We start from the raw sequence: 15,291 nt of genomic DNA, 5'->3' as shown, positions 1-15,291 counted from the left end.
AGGGGAGGAAAATATCAGCAGTGGTACTAGGTACCATCCACCAAGCTCCATCCAGTGACTCGCGGGGCGTGCATGTAGATGCACATGTAGGAAAAAATAATAAAATAAAATAAAACCGAGGTTCTTTATTAACCGTCTGGTAAAATAGGGTCATAGGAAAACGCGGAACGAACAACTCAGGTGCAAATCGCTTCTGTTGTTCTTATGGTGTACAGCGCCCAAGGGAGACGTAACACTGACTGTAAGCAAAGTAGATCGGTGCGGCTTACTCCAGAGGCGACGTGAAGCCCGTGCTGAGGTCACGGCGCGACAGGACTGGAGGCTGGACGTCGCGGCGGGCATACGTAAGTGCGCCACGTCACCCATCAGCCGCAGGAAGCGGTGCTTCACCCCACAGCCACTGGCCGGAATAGGCTGTTAGCTGGCAGTCCACAGCGCAGCCACGGACTTGTCGAGGCTACCTGACTACGTACTTTATCCAGGTCCGTGTGACATGCAGAGGCGACTTTTGATGCAAAGCGGGAAGCATAGTAAATCGCGAAATGCTGCTTATTCTTGTATACAATCTAAGGTGGAGTACATGATTTATTGACGACCAGTTTCAGATGGGAAGAATCCACTATGAAATTTCTAACTGATAGCAGAATCTAGGGTTACTGTCAATTTTCAAAGTCCGCTAGAAGTTATAACGAAGCAGATTTTCGGGGCTCTTTGATAAATAATAGTTCACCCGTATGACGAAATCTGCGAACCCATTCTTTTTTCAGGTATGTTTCATCTAAAATTGCAAGTCTGAGATACAAGAGGCGAGCCAATTTTAGAATTTGTTCTGTAAGACTTTGAAACCTTATCTTATTTTTAAAAGAGGCGTTTTGATGCAAAATCAGACGCAAGTGGCGTGTGTGTGCACGGTTTGCTATTAAAATGGCAACAGCGGGGCATAGCAAATCGCGAAATCCTCGTATTGTGTACACGATTAACTGACGACCAGTTTCAGGTGGGGAGAATCCACTATCAAGTTTCTAACTGAAAACAGAATCTAGGGCTACTGACAATTCTCAAATTCTACTAGAAGTTGTAACTAAGTAGATTAACGGGGCTCTTTGATCAATAGTCATTTATGATACTAAACTTGTATGACGAAATTTGCAAGACCATTCTTTTTTCAGGTATGTTGTCGCTAAAATTGCAAGTCTGAGAAATAAGAGGCGAACCACTGAGATTAGTGTATTGTGTGGAAATATTTATTTAATTTTTTTAGAATTTGTTCTGTAATGCTTTGAAGCATTAGTTTTAATTCTTATGTTAAAAGAACTTTTTGTCCTATAAATCCCATTTGTTTTATTTGACCATAAATCTCTTATATTTCGCTATTAAGAATATTTCGGTTACGAAATTTCTCATAATCTTTTAAAAACTATCAAATCCAAAACAGTTATAATTTTTTGAAATCAAATTCAATTTTCCATAAAAACACAGTCATGTGAAAGAAAATATGAAATTTTTATTATTTTGACTCCGTGGCATACTTCACATTTTAACAAAGCTTTGTTTCAAAATTATGTATAATAACGTATAATTATTTTTATTTTTATAGATTTTAGGAACCTCAAGTGCCGTGATATCTTTGTAACCATTCATGTACGGAAATTACTATGTACAAAAGTTAATTACTCCAGTTATAGTTCTAGAATAATGTAGATCCTCATGCTGTAATATATTGTTCGTCATATGGGCCAAAAATCATTAGTCGTTGTCACGGGCTCAGGTCGCACAGTCTTTGTCTAGACGCAGTTATGAGTGAGTACATCTGCTGTGGACAGAATATGCATCAAGTTCGACTTTTTATTTTGTAAACTGTAATTTGTATTGAAAATGCATTCGTAATGTTTTACAAACTTGTTGATTGAGGGTTGTGTTTAGTGCGAAATATGTGTGTTCGAAAGAAGACCCTTCTTAGCGATGTGACACATACGTTTCATTGTTCCGCCGTGCCTGGCTGCGAAATAAAAGAAAGTGAGATGAAAATGTGAATAAGTATCTTCATCATCTCTTAAGAAGAGCTTTGGAGATACAAATACATTCACCAAATACGGTAAGTAATCGAAGGTTTGTTCATTACATCATGCATTGTAGAACTGTTTGTTTTTGGTTTTTTTGTTGTTTTTTTTCACATTGCTCTTCCCGTACGCATTTGACTAACTGAAGACGTGCAGTTATAAGGGACAGTGAAATGAAAACCGAACATCAGCCACAACTGGACCAAGGAATGGTTCCATACAAAAGTAATCGCCACACACCTTAAGACATTTATCCCATTGGGTGACGAGAGGCTGAGTTCCCGTTTCGCAGAACGCCGGCAGCCGTTGACGGGTCTACAGCCGCACCCCACTGTTGCTCTTTCTCGTCCGTCAATACCGGCGTCCACTCATGTACAGTACTTCAGATCGCCAAAGATGTGGAAAGATCCGGGCTGCACGGAGGACGTTCCAGTGTTTCCCAACCAAATCGCCGAAGCGTAGCATTCGCCCGTTATCAGTGTGGGGGCTCTTGTAGTTGGCAGGAGAGCAAACACCGTGCCACTAAAGGAGGCCGAAATGCACGCGTTTTAGCTCACGCAGGCTGGCGTGAGGTCTGGAACATGACAAGGGAATTAGAATTGAGAAAAACGGACGTAGCTGGTGGAATACTTAACTTTAATCCATAAATGACGAACGTCGATCTGGACGGTACATATTTCACAATATCAATAGTAACGGATAATGGCGCCTTGCTAGGTCGTAGCAAATAACATAGCTGAAGGCTATGCTAACTATCGTCCCGGCAAATGGGAGCGTAGAAGTCAGTGACCCATCGCTAGCAAAGTCGGCTGTACAACTAGGGCGAGTGCTAGGAAGTCTCTCTAGACCTGCTGTGTGGTGGCGCTCGGTCTACAATCACTGATAGTGGCGACACGCGGGTCCGACGTATACTAACGGACCGCGGACGATTTGAAGGCTACCACCTAGCAAGTGTAGTGTCTGGCGGTGACACCACATTCCTCCCCCGCAAATCGGCGTACGGTTGTGGCATAAGGCTTCCGCCCGCCGTAGGGAGGACCGCATGTTGACGTATGCGACGAGGTGGGGAGCCTAACAACAGGCGAGGCTGTGCCACCCGCACCCTGCCATTCGGACCGCGGGGAGCTAGGAAACGCCTGAATACCAGCTCCAGGGTGCACGCCAACATGCGGTGTATGCGCCCGTAGAGAGACAGGAGGGGCTGAAGGGTCGACCTCCATCGGGCCGGGGCACCCGACGGGAGAAGACGACATATGGTCTGGAGCGGACAAGAGTTCCATGTCGGAGGACAACTGGTCACGGGAAGCGATCGGCGGCGCGTGACCCAGGGAGGCGCCCGGCGGTTGCTGTGACACGTCCACTGCGGGCGTCGCCGGCGTCGCCATGAGGCAAAATGGAAGGTAGCGTCGGTAACACCTGGGGCAGAGGCGAGCCAGTAGATGGGTCCCCGGGGCGCGAACCTGACGGCACCGTCGCTGAAAGCAGACGGCGAGCGGCAGAGCCCGTGCGACGACAGAGCCGCAGCTGATTGAGATGCCGACGCACCTCACCAGAGGCCCCCAAAAACCAGATACATAGCGCGTCCGAGGCAGTGAAGAATGCGCCCTTCTAGCCAACGCCGTGAACCTCGGTAGTGGCGATAGTAGACAACGTCGCCTGGAGCAAAAGCAGGTGTCTGCCGCTGCACAGGAACCTGATGCTGCGGATGTAGCAAAGACATCAAGCTTCGATGAGGGCGACCGTGGAGCAACTCAGCCGGCGAGCGACCATCTCGGGGCTGAGAGCGATACGAGGACAAAAAGAGCAATAACGCGTCCTCCCGAGAATGCGACTCCTTCAACTTCAACATCTGTGACTTGAAAGTCCTGACCAATCGTTCAGCGGCACCGTTTGACTGTAGCGAAAACGGTGCGGACGTCAGATGTTGAATACCATTGGCCTTGCAGAATGACTGAAATTCTGCGGATATGAATTGAGGGCCATTGTCGAAAACAATAGTCTGTGGAAGACCTTCAATGCAAAAGATAGTGGATAACGCTTGGATGGTGGCAGATGACGTCGTGGAAGACATCCGGACAACAAAAGGAAAATTACTGAATGAATCTACCACAACCAACCATCGAGCATTCCAGAATGGACCAACAAAATCGATGTGTAAGCGTTGCCAAGGGGAAGTGGCTTTTAGCCATGCAAAGAATTTTCGCGTGGGTACTGATGGTTGTTCGGCACACACCATGCAAGAAGAGCACATATTCGTAATCGCGGCATCGACTCCGAACCAAGTACAGTGCTGACGAGCAAGTTGTTTCGTTCTCACTATACCCCAATGTCCCTGGTGGAGAAGCTATAAGACAGTGGTACCACGACCCTGGACTGATCATTATCAGAACGTAACAGCAAAACACCACATCGTACGAAAAGTCTCTCCTTGTGAGCAAAAAATCGGCGAACCAACGGGTCCCCGATCCGTGACTTTGACAAGGGCCATTGCGTAGCAACAAAACGCAGAACGGGAGCAAGGACAGGGTCGGCAGCCGTGGCTGTAGCTACACGACGAAAATCAATCGGAAACAATTCGACCACGTCATCGGTTTCCGCATCAACGAACATTCAAGCAAGTTCGGAGGAATCGAATGCCCTATACTCAGCAACAGGCAAGCAGGACAACGCATCGGCGTTTCCGTGCTTATCAGGGGACCAATACAAGATATCGTAGCGGTACTGCGGGAGAAAAATAGACCAGTGAATGAATTTCTGCGCTATACATGGAGGTACAGGCTTGGTCGGATGGAAAAGCGACGTCAAAGGTTTGTGTTTTGTGATTATGGTAAAATGACGACCATACAAGAAATCATGAAACTTTGTAACACCAAATACGAGAGCCAATGCTTCTTTCTCGATCTGTGAATAATTTCTTTGGGCAAACGAGAGCAAGTTGGACGCAAAGGCAACAGGGCGACAGTGCGATCCATCTTTGTGCTCCAGCACAGCACCGATCCCGAAATCCGATGCATCCACCATCAACAAGAGGGGCTTCTGGGGCTCGAATGGCGTAAGGCAAGTATTGGAAAGCAACGCCGATTTCAACCGGCGAAAGGCGCGTTCGCATTCCGTCGTCCAGACGAACGGAACACCATTACGGTGTAAACGATGAAGCGGAGCTGAAATGAGAGAGGCATGTGGAACATATTTGTTATAGTAATTTATTTTTCCCAGAACACTCTGTAGTTGCTTCAAATTCTGCGGCGAAGGCAAGTCTTGTGTGGCACGAAGGTGCGTGGAACTGGGATGTATGCCTTGGGCATTGATTACGTATCCCAAGTACGGCAAGTCCCGAGCAAAAAACACATTTGTCCTTCCGCAAGCGAAGACCATTTTGTCGCAAGACCTGATATAATGTTCTGAGATTGGCCAAATGTTCTTCTTCCGTCTTTCAGGAGATCACAATATCGTCCAGATAATTTGCTGCAGTGGGGACCGACGCACAAACAGTTTGCAGATATTGCTGAACCAATGCAGGGGCGGATGCACACCCGAATGGCAGTCGTTTGAATCGATACAAACCAAGATGCGTGTTAACCACCAAAACACGCTGGGATTCCTCGTCCACCGGTATTTGCAAGTAGGCATCTGCGAGGTTCAACCTTGAAAATATTTACCCGGGCACAGTTTGTCAAAAAGATCTTCCGGGCGGGGTAAAGGAAAAGTTGCAATCACCAGTTGTGGATTCACTGTTGCCTTGAAGTCCACACGAAGTCTCAACTTTCCGGAAGGTTTTGGCAAAATTACTAAGGGTGATGCCCAGAGAGAAGCCTGCACACGTTCAATTACACCTTGTGATTCCAATGTTTTTGTGACCTCATCACGCAATGCGTGGGGAACATTGCGCGCTCTGAAAAATTTCGGTTGCGCGTTTACTTTCAGTTCCAAATGTGCTGTATAGTCCTTAGCGCAACCGAGGCCCGGTGCAAAAATGTCTGCAAATTCTTGACATAGACGAGAAACACTGTCTGAAGGCACCGTCTGGTTCACTGATAGGACCTGATTTGCTATAGACAAGTTAAACAACTGAAATAAATCGAAACCAAACAAGTTCACTGCAGAAGAAGAACGAAGGACGTAAAATGACACAAGTTTTGTTTGTCTTTTGTATGTTGCAAGAAGGCTGCACTGTCCTAACTCAGGGATATTTTGACCGAATAGCTAGTTAACTTAACAATTGCGGCACGCAACGGAGGTGTGCCCAGCAGTTTGTTCGTGTCTTGATTGATCAGTGAAACTGCAGCTCCGGTATCGAGCTGTAATGGTATCACTTTGCCGTAAATGTCCAAGTCTACAAAAAGTTTATTGTCCTGCTGACGACAAGAGCGACTGTCTCGTGCAACATGAACTGATATTGGTACATAATCACTTGCGACTTGGGAGTTCCGGCGATGTCGACGCACACTATTTTTGGGACGAACACAGTCACTGGTAGAGAGAGTGGCACTGGGCGGAGTGGAATGAACTACATGAAGTTCCATGGGCGAAGTTTCGCGAGCCTGAGCATCCTTGGTTCGATTCCGATTCCGGCGCGAAGCATAGGGCCTGGAACGGTTCTGAGCTTTTTGTGGCAAACACTCTGAACATGTCCTTTTTGATTACAGTAAAAGAAAATAGCTTGGCGTGACGGGCAATTCTCACGCGAATGTTTAGTAGCACACCGCGGGCATGATTTGATCACTGCATTTGCTTGCCAGCGCGGCACACGTGGCTGACAGCCTGGCGGCAGCGGCGCGGCCGGGCGCGAGGACTGTTTACTGTTCCGTGCAACTCGCCCGGCGGGCCGGTTAACCTGACACACTGCCGGCGAAGTTTCAAATGATTCCTGAGCAAAGTCAAGTGTGTCCTGCCGATCCAATATATCCACCAGTTGTTGAAGGGAGGGATTTACTAGTTTCAAAATATTTTCCCTTATACGAACATCAGAAACGTTCTGTGCCATTGCATCACGTACCATAGTATCTAAATAAGGGAGTCCACATTGACACTCAAAAGCACAATCCCTAGTAAGGCCTTGCAAGGTTGCAACCCACTCCCGATTAGTCTGACCTGCCGTACGTTTCGTACGAAAGAAGGTATACCTTTTCGCAACTACATTGACTGATTCTTTGAAATATGCATCTAATGCAGACAAAATTTCTTCGTAGGACTGAGTTGCTACGTCACGCCGGGAAATAATTTGACTATCACACGGTACGTATTCACGCCGACAGAAGACAACAAATAAGGCTGCCGCTCGTTACCTTGAATTCTGCAGGCGGCGAGATGGAATCCAAATTGGCGTGACCACTCCGTCCAGCTTTCCAGTGCAGCACCAAAAGGTCGAAAAGTGGGTGCAACAGCGTTTTGTGGCTGCATTAGCGGTGGAGCGGCTGCTGCCGCATCGTTTTGCATCGCACGTTGAACCTGGACGAGCTGTCCAAGGGCATCCAGTAAAGCCTGCGTCTGCTGATTCTGTAAGCGACAAAATTCGTACAGTACATCTGGAGATTGTGGCGAAGCCATTACACAAGTAAATCAGGGCAATATCGATAAGAACGCGGTTTTGCCTCGTCGCCAATGTTTTAGTTGGCAGGAGAGCCAACACCGTGCCACTAAAGAAGGCCGAAATGCACGCGTTTTAGCTCACGCAGGCTGGCGTGAGGTCTAGAACATGACAAGGGAATTAGAATTGAGAAAAACGGACGTAGCTGGTGGAATACTTAACTTTAATCCATAAATGACGAACGTCGGTCTGGACGGTACATATTTCACAATATCAATAGTAACGGATAATGGCGCCTTGCTAGGTTGTAGCAAATAACGTAGCTGAAGGCAAATAAGAGCGTAGAAGGCAGTGAACCATCGCTAGCAAAGTCGCCTGTACAACTAGGGCGAGTGCTAGGAAGTCTCTCTAGACCTGCTATGTGGCCGCGCTCGGTTTGCAATCACTGATAATGGCGACGTATACTAACGGACCGCGGCCGATTTAAAGACTACCACCTAGCAAGTGTGGTGTCTGGCGGTGACACCACAGGGGCGGGCGATATCGAGCATCAGGGTGATTCCGTCCGACAGCATTCCTGGACGTTTTACTTCACAGCGCGTCGCAGTTTCTGTAAAGTGTCTTCTTAGCACTGCATATTGACTGTGGTTCCGCGCTCGAGGAACTCGATGAGCAAACAGCTGCTGCAGTCGAAGAAAAAGATCTTGATGATCTTACCGGAACTTGTGTAATCAACTTTATACTTCTTTGGCAGGGGGAGTTTGGTATGTTTCCACTGTTGGCTTTCCCGTTTACCCTCGGGCTGTAGGAATGCTGTCGGACGGAATCATCTACATCTGCATTTACATCTACATTCCGCAAGCCATCTGACGGTGTGTCTGCGTTCTACGAAACAGGATTGGTTGGCTGGTTGATTTTGGGGAGGAGACCAAACAGCGAGGCCATCGATCGCATCAGATGAGGGAAAGACGTGGAAGGAAGTCGGCCGTGTCCTTTCAGAGGAACCATCTCTGAATTTGCCTGAAATGATTTAGGGAAATCACAGAAAACCTAAGCCAGAATGGGAGTCCAGTGGGCTAACCACTGCGACACTTCAGTCGGTACGAAACGGGAATTGACCGTATAGTGTGCCGGGGGTAAACGTCTTAACGTGGATGGTTGATTACTTTTGAATGAAACCATTCCGTGATACCATTCCGGCGTGTCTTCGGTTTTCGTTTTGCTATCACTCTTAGGTATCAACAAATTTCGTAACAATGACTTTTAAATGGGCATAAGGAGCAGCATTGTTAGAAAGTCTAATGACTTTGAACCGTATATTTAGATTATGATTAGTATACTTTTAGATTCAGGTGTACAGATAAATTCTCTGTGTAATCTCTGTGACAAATTGGTAGCTTCATCACCATCTGCAGACAAATCGATTGTGTCAGTAAGCACATGAGATAAAAAAAATGCCTTCCCAACAGAGAACTATCTCTAACACTTCTAATGGTCTATGCTCGGTAAGGCAGGAAGTCGACGCGGTTCTTCAGGGCTGCCAGATCCAGCTAAATGCACTCATTGACGATAAGATTCGACAGAGCTACGATGCTGCTGGTATGATGATTGCTACGATACGCTCACTCTTCTAATTTATAAGCGATTGCTCCGACAGTATAGTGGCCCAGCGGAGGTTCGACAGGGTGCGCCGTTGTCATCCTTGCCATAAATACGCAGAAGACAGGATAACAATTCATCACCGATAAAGTGAAAATAAACACGTTGGTTCACATTTCCTGGAAGTGTTATGCTAGACGGCACTCGATCCTGGAACCTTTGCTTTTCGCGGGTAAATGCTGTACCAAGTGAGCTATCCGTTCCTGAATTGCTCCGTCGGTAAGACATTTTTCCCTAAAAAGATAAAAAATGCTTTTTCGGTTAGATTTGTGAGCATATCGCTCGGTCGGTGTCCGACTGAGATCAATAAATTAGCGATGCACCGGTATGGGCGGCTACAATGACTACAAAAAAATAGCGTCGTCCAAGCCACAGTGCTTGGAAAGAGCAACAGCGCACATTACTCGAAACAAATATGCTGTGGATCAAATGGCTCTGAGCACTATGGGACTTAACATCTGAGGTCATCAGTCACCTAGAACTTAGAACTACTTAAACTTAACTAACCTAAGGACATCACACACTTCCATGCCCGAGGCTGGATTCGAACCTGGTACCGTAGCGGTCGCGCGGTTCCAGACTGAAGCGCCTAGAACCGCTCGGTCACACCGTCCGGCTGCTGTCGATCACAGGGCATCAGTTTGTACCTACTTGCAGGGTTGAACAGCAATACTGTGGCTGTGAATCGATTCCAGAGATTCATAATGAGTGAGGACAGCAACACACAATCTATTATTTGGCTGGTCAAGTCAAAGAATTGGTAAACAAAGAAATCCTGATAAAACTTACATATTTTTTAATGCATTTCAATTCACAAGTTGTAATAATAAAAAATCGGACAAGTACGAGTTGGTCTCGCGGTCTGAGGGTTCCGTACATACATAATTATGTATATAGACAATAATAATAATTTCGTGTAGCCCAGTCGCCTGGTGCAAGTCTTTCTATTGACACCACTTCTGCGACTTGGGTATCACTAACCTATTGCAGTTATCTAACTCGCGAAACGGGACCTACATTTTAACGTGGAATCCCCAGCACATATTATTTCTGGCGACTCTAGATATCCTTAAGATGTGAAGGCTGGGTTAAATCGAGGTTCATTCCCGGGACCTCTCGGTTTACATGCAGTTGCTTTACCGCTAGACCGCTAGATGTATGTAAATAGTGAACCTTTTATGTTTTGTTGAGTGAGTTTACGAATATCAAAATGTGTGACATATATGACCATATCTTTTGGCTTGATTACCTTAGAAGCTTAAATTTTTCGCACTGCAAAGGGACTTTAGACTTCAACATTTGACACAAATTTCGACTTGATACCTCTACCCGTTCCTGAGAAAAAATGGGTGTTAACAGACACACTTGCAACAAATGGCTAAAAATATTTTTTCGTGTGATATAATCACAGATTAATAATTGTACTGCAAACCTTAGTTTCTTGTCAGATTTCATGATTCAAGCTCAACAGAAAGAACCGTATAGCTTTTGATGAGTGATGTACTGTTTCTCCTGGGTGGACTTGTGTTCTAAAATTGTGAACTAAATATTACGATAAATTTTATAAATAATCGACAAGTACGCCAAAGAAGAAGAGATAGAACTGCAATGGACATGTTATTCCATGGACTCTTCCGCTTATATGCATGAACCAACTTTCCTTTGTCTTTCTCTTATCTTATCTGCTTGGATTCGGACCTAAGACGACGTTCTTGTGTAAAGCTCATCTTTCTGTACCAGCTGATAATGTAAGTTGTACTTAAAACCCGAAAGGTTATTTCGTCAAAAGAATTTGTGTATGTGTCCAGCCTATTGTTCTTCTGATACCTGTATTTCCTTAAGCAGATATGAGCCTTAACAAAGAATTTTCGTTGTTAGGTGCCATCGTAGAGAAATCTTTAACAGTTTTCTTTTAGCTCATCTACGAGACGTGCCGTCGGTTAGGACAATTAACTTTATTTCAGATCCCACGAGACCGGAGACAGCTACTAATAATTTAACAACTTTACTTACAGATTTTCTTTATATAACGAGATAACATCCCAGGCAAAAAAGGTCTGGTCACAGGATTCCAGTTCCCTTATAGAATTTCATTTGTAGATGCTACTCTTGTTATTTTGGGGAACCGAGACGCAAACACGATTTTGAGTTGCGGAATTTATTGTTGTACAGTGAACAGACTTGGCAAATATTCTCTGGTGCAATAATAACACGACTTCTCACGAGCCTGGAATAATATCCGTAGTGTTGGGAAAAAAGAAAAGGACAATTAACTATCGGCGATTACGTAACTACCCTGAGAACTGAGCTAGTTTACTGAGTGCTTATACACGTCGGGCTAAATTAAACAACGTACTACACTGTTTATAATATTCCTACATTAGTTATTTCTCTTTTGTGCTGAGCCATTGCATTAATGTGTGTTTCTTTTTTATGTAAGTCACGGCTCATATTAATTCTATTACATTACACTGATAGTCAAGAAAAGGAGTCACAAATAAAAATTTATATTTTATTACATTACAGTGAGTTTTCGAGTTTCGAGGTACGTGACGTAAGTGACCTGTCTTTTGATTGCGTTGACTTAGAAGTTTAAATATTTCACACTGTCAAGGGACCCTAAACTTAGCGTTTGACAAATTTCAGCCTGAGAAAAAGAGGTCTTAACGGTCAGATAAACAGCCAGACACACAGATGGACAACAAAATAATTCTGTAAGGGCTCCGGTTTTACTTACTGAGGTACAGAATACTAAAAGTGCACAGAAATGGGATGAGCATGAGAGAAAAAAGAACAGTTACGTGATGGTTTTTTTAGGCACGGAGATCTCACTTGCAAACTGGAACACTGTTCGTTGCGGCCACAGTGGCCTAAATTACGCACGAATACGACGTTGGAAGCAGCGGCCTTTCCTTCACGCAGACGGCTGCGCAACACGTGTAGTCTCAAACACCGTCCCTCTACGAGTAGGCTGTTGTACCACGCCGAAAACCGTTGGCCTTTCCTTTGGCAGTAGGCTTCACAGAATTTGCTACACTGGCTCTCGCCGTGTTAGTATCCCAAATGATCCTGTAGGCACGCTCCTCTCATGTGAACGATAAAAGAAACTGCCTCTGTGGACGTTTCTGTTACGGTCGATTTTTCATGAGCCCTGAGACTGAGAATCTCTTTCTCCACTGCGTTTGAACTTAAGGAACTCATTCTCCCTCCTTGTCCCAAGAAGCGGCCATTTGAACAAAAACAACGTCCCAACGCGCGACCGAGAGTCTCTAGTATGATAGAAGAAAAAAAATTTAATGTATTTAAATTATTTCAATTTTAATCTGATAATTATATATGTAACGCAGGGGCAGCTCCTGTATAGGTTTGCAGGTTTTCGCTACCCCCAAGGATTAATTTTGTTCAACTGTGTTTGCCTTCTGAGCGTTCTATACTAGTGGAGAAGTAGCGCGCCGTTTATCTCTTTTGAAATGCCCGGGCTCCAAGCGCCGAACGCAGTGGACTTGGACGGAATGTGCCGACAGCGACAGCAGGTTGCACTGTGGAAAAACTTGACGGAACACATTCTGCAAAGAATGAACGCCGTAACATGACCAGAGGTGGTCGTGGAGCCTGTTACTAAAAAGGCTGACGCCTTTGACGTTATCCGTTTTTGGTGTCTGGAGTCTTCTGGCAGTATAACGTAAACTGATGAAATTAATGTGTATTTCGATGTCATTAAATTCATGGGGATACGAATTCTTTCCGGCCATTAGTACTGAGCCGAACAGCCAGCAGCTATCGCGATTCCATTTTTGTAATTTTCCAAGTACTGAAATTACGTTGTATTACGACCGCTCATTTTGATTACAAAGTTGTGAACTGGATGCCTAAACACCTTGGTAGCCAGAATGTCATGCATTTATAAGTAATACTTCAGAAGTTATTGGTATTCTATCGAGCTTTGATTGAAATTGAGATCGCCTCCGATCTAAAGCTTCCAACGCAGATTTCGTGTGAGGGTCTCTTACGATATTACATTCATGGTGTTCCGTTTTGTAAACATAGTAGTAGTTTTTGAGTTATTAGTGTTTGTTTCCATTCTGATAGTATCGTTGTAGATTACCTGGTATTCGTTTCGCTCGTGGGTCAAAACTGTTGGTGGGCTTGTGTAGGGCAATGCAAATGAGGGATTTCGTAAGACAGATGACACCGAACATAGGAATTTTTTTGGATAATCAGTTGTTGTTGTGGTCTGCAGTCCTGAGACTGGTTCGATGCAGCTCTCCATGCTACTCTATCCTGTGCAAGCTTCTTCATCTCCCAGTACTTACTGCAACCTACATCCTTCTGCATCTGCTTAGTGTATTCATCTCTTGGTCTCCCTCTACGATTTTTACCCTCCACGCTCCCCTCCAATGCAAAATTTGTGATCCCTTGATGCCTCAAAACATGTCCTACCAAACGGTTCCTTCTTTTTGACAAGTTGTGCCACAAACTCAACTTCTCCCCAATTCTATTCAATACCTCCTCATTAGTTATGTGATCGACCCATCTTATCTTCAACATTCTTCTGTAGCACCACATTTCGAAAGCTTCTATTCTCTTCTTGTCTAAACTATTTATCATCAGTAAAATTCGTAAAAAAATATTTTCTCAGAAAAGGTCGCATGGCCGGTCTTATCAATATATAGGAAGAAGAGAAAGGAGAAAGCAAGTTATATCCGTTTAATGAAAAATTCAGACATTAGTAGATGCCCAAGTTAGATACCTGGAGGCGACTGAAGGTATCCTCGGCTAAGGGTCGACATATGAAACGTCCTCTTTGAACAATTATACAAGACTGTGCTTAGACTGACACACAATATTTCTTAGCGCAACGCAATCTGACTTTTAAAAATCCATACGAAAGAATGGCCCTGACTAACATTAACCTATACCTTTCACAAATCACTTACCTCACCAAAAATCTTAGTTACTCGAACTACAGCAATACAGCGAGCGCCACTACTGCCAGCTAAATAAAAGATTCAAACTACTGATGGCACTAACTTCTGACAGGCATAGCTAGCAAATGAAAGATTTTGATAGAGAACAAACAATGTATTTACCTTAATAGTCATAATATATATATCGCAGTTCATGACATCCAGTATTACAAATTACAAAACTCCGCCATCTCTCTCCCCACGTCCACCACTGCTGGCGGCTCACCTCCAACTGCGCAACGCTACAAGCCGCTAACAGCCAACTGCCCAACGCTACAATGGCGAGTATTACAACAATGATTTTCATACAGAGGTGGTGTTACAAATAAAAAATCCTAAACAACCTACTTACATAGCCCACACGCTCCCCACAAAAAATTTTACAAATTGTTTTGGGCACTCACCAATACAGATTTGAAAAAAATTTTCATCATTATAATTACAATAACAAAGAAATAAAATGCACACACTTATTGATGCAATGTTGGTCAAAAGCTAAAATTTTCTCACAGTCCATAAAGATAGTCCTGATCATTCATCACAGTAGCAGTGTTTTTCTCAAAGTCTGAGCAGTAAAAGAAAATGCCCACGGAAGTAGTGGATTTCCATGCAGTCTTGAAGTAGTAGTGTTGTCCTTCCAACGGAAAGACAGTGCTGACTCTTGACATACAGACAGGTAATGGGCCACAACAGAGCAAACCCACAGCAGAGTCAGTCGAAGTTTTGATGAATATTGGTAGGTTGGCCATCACAGAGCAGACCCACTGTAGTCCTGGTAGAGATTATGTTATTGGTGGGCCACCAGAGGTGCAGACCCACTGCAGTACTTGTAGAAATAATGGTATTGGTGGGACATCAAAGGTGTAGACCCACTGTAGTCCTTGTAGAGACGGCCAACAGCCATCTGTTGCAACTGTGCAGGTGCACAATCACCATCGAAGAGTCTTGCAGAGAATATAGCAAGTCCCTTAACCACCACTTGTCCACTCACAAAGAATTTGTTTGAAATGTCCTTAGAACCAGCAATGCTGTTATCCAGTCCCTTGCTGAATTACTAACACACGTGCAAACACTATCA

Source organism: Schistocerca gregaria, chromosome 5 (assembly GCF_023897955.1).
Source record: "Schistocerca gregaria isolate iqSchGreg1 chromosome 5, iqSchGreg1.2, whole genome shotgun sequence".
NCBI lineage: Eukaryota > Metazoa > Arthropoda > Insecta > Orthoptera > Acrididae > Schistocerca > Schistocerca gregaria.
The sequence above is the reverse complement of the archived record's forward strand: the minus strand, read 5'-3'. Positions refer to the sequence as shown.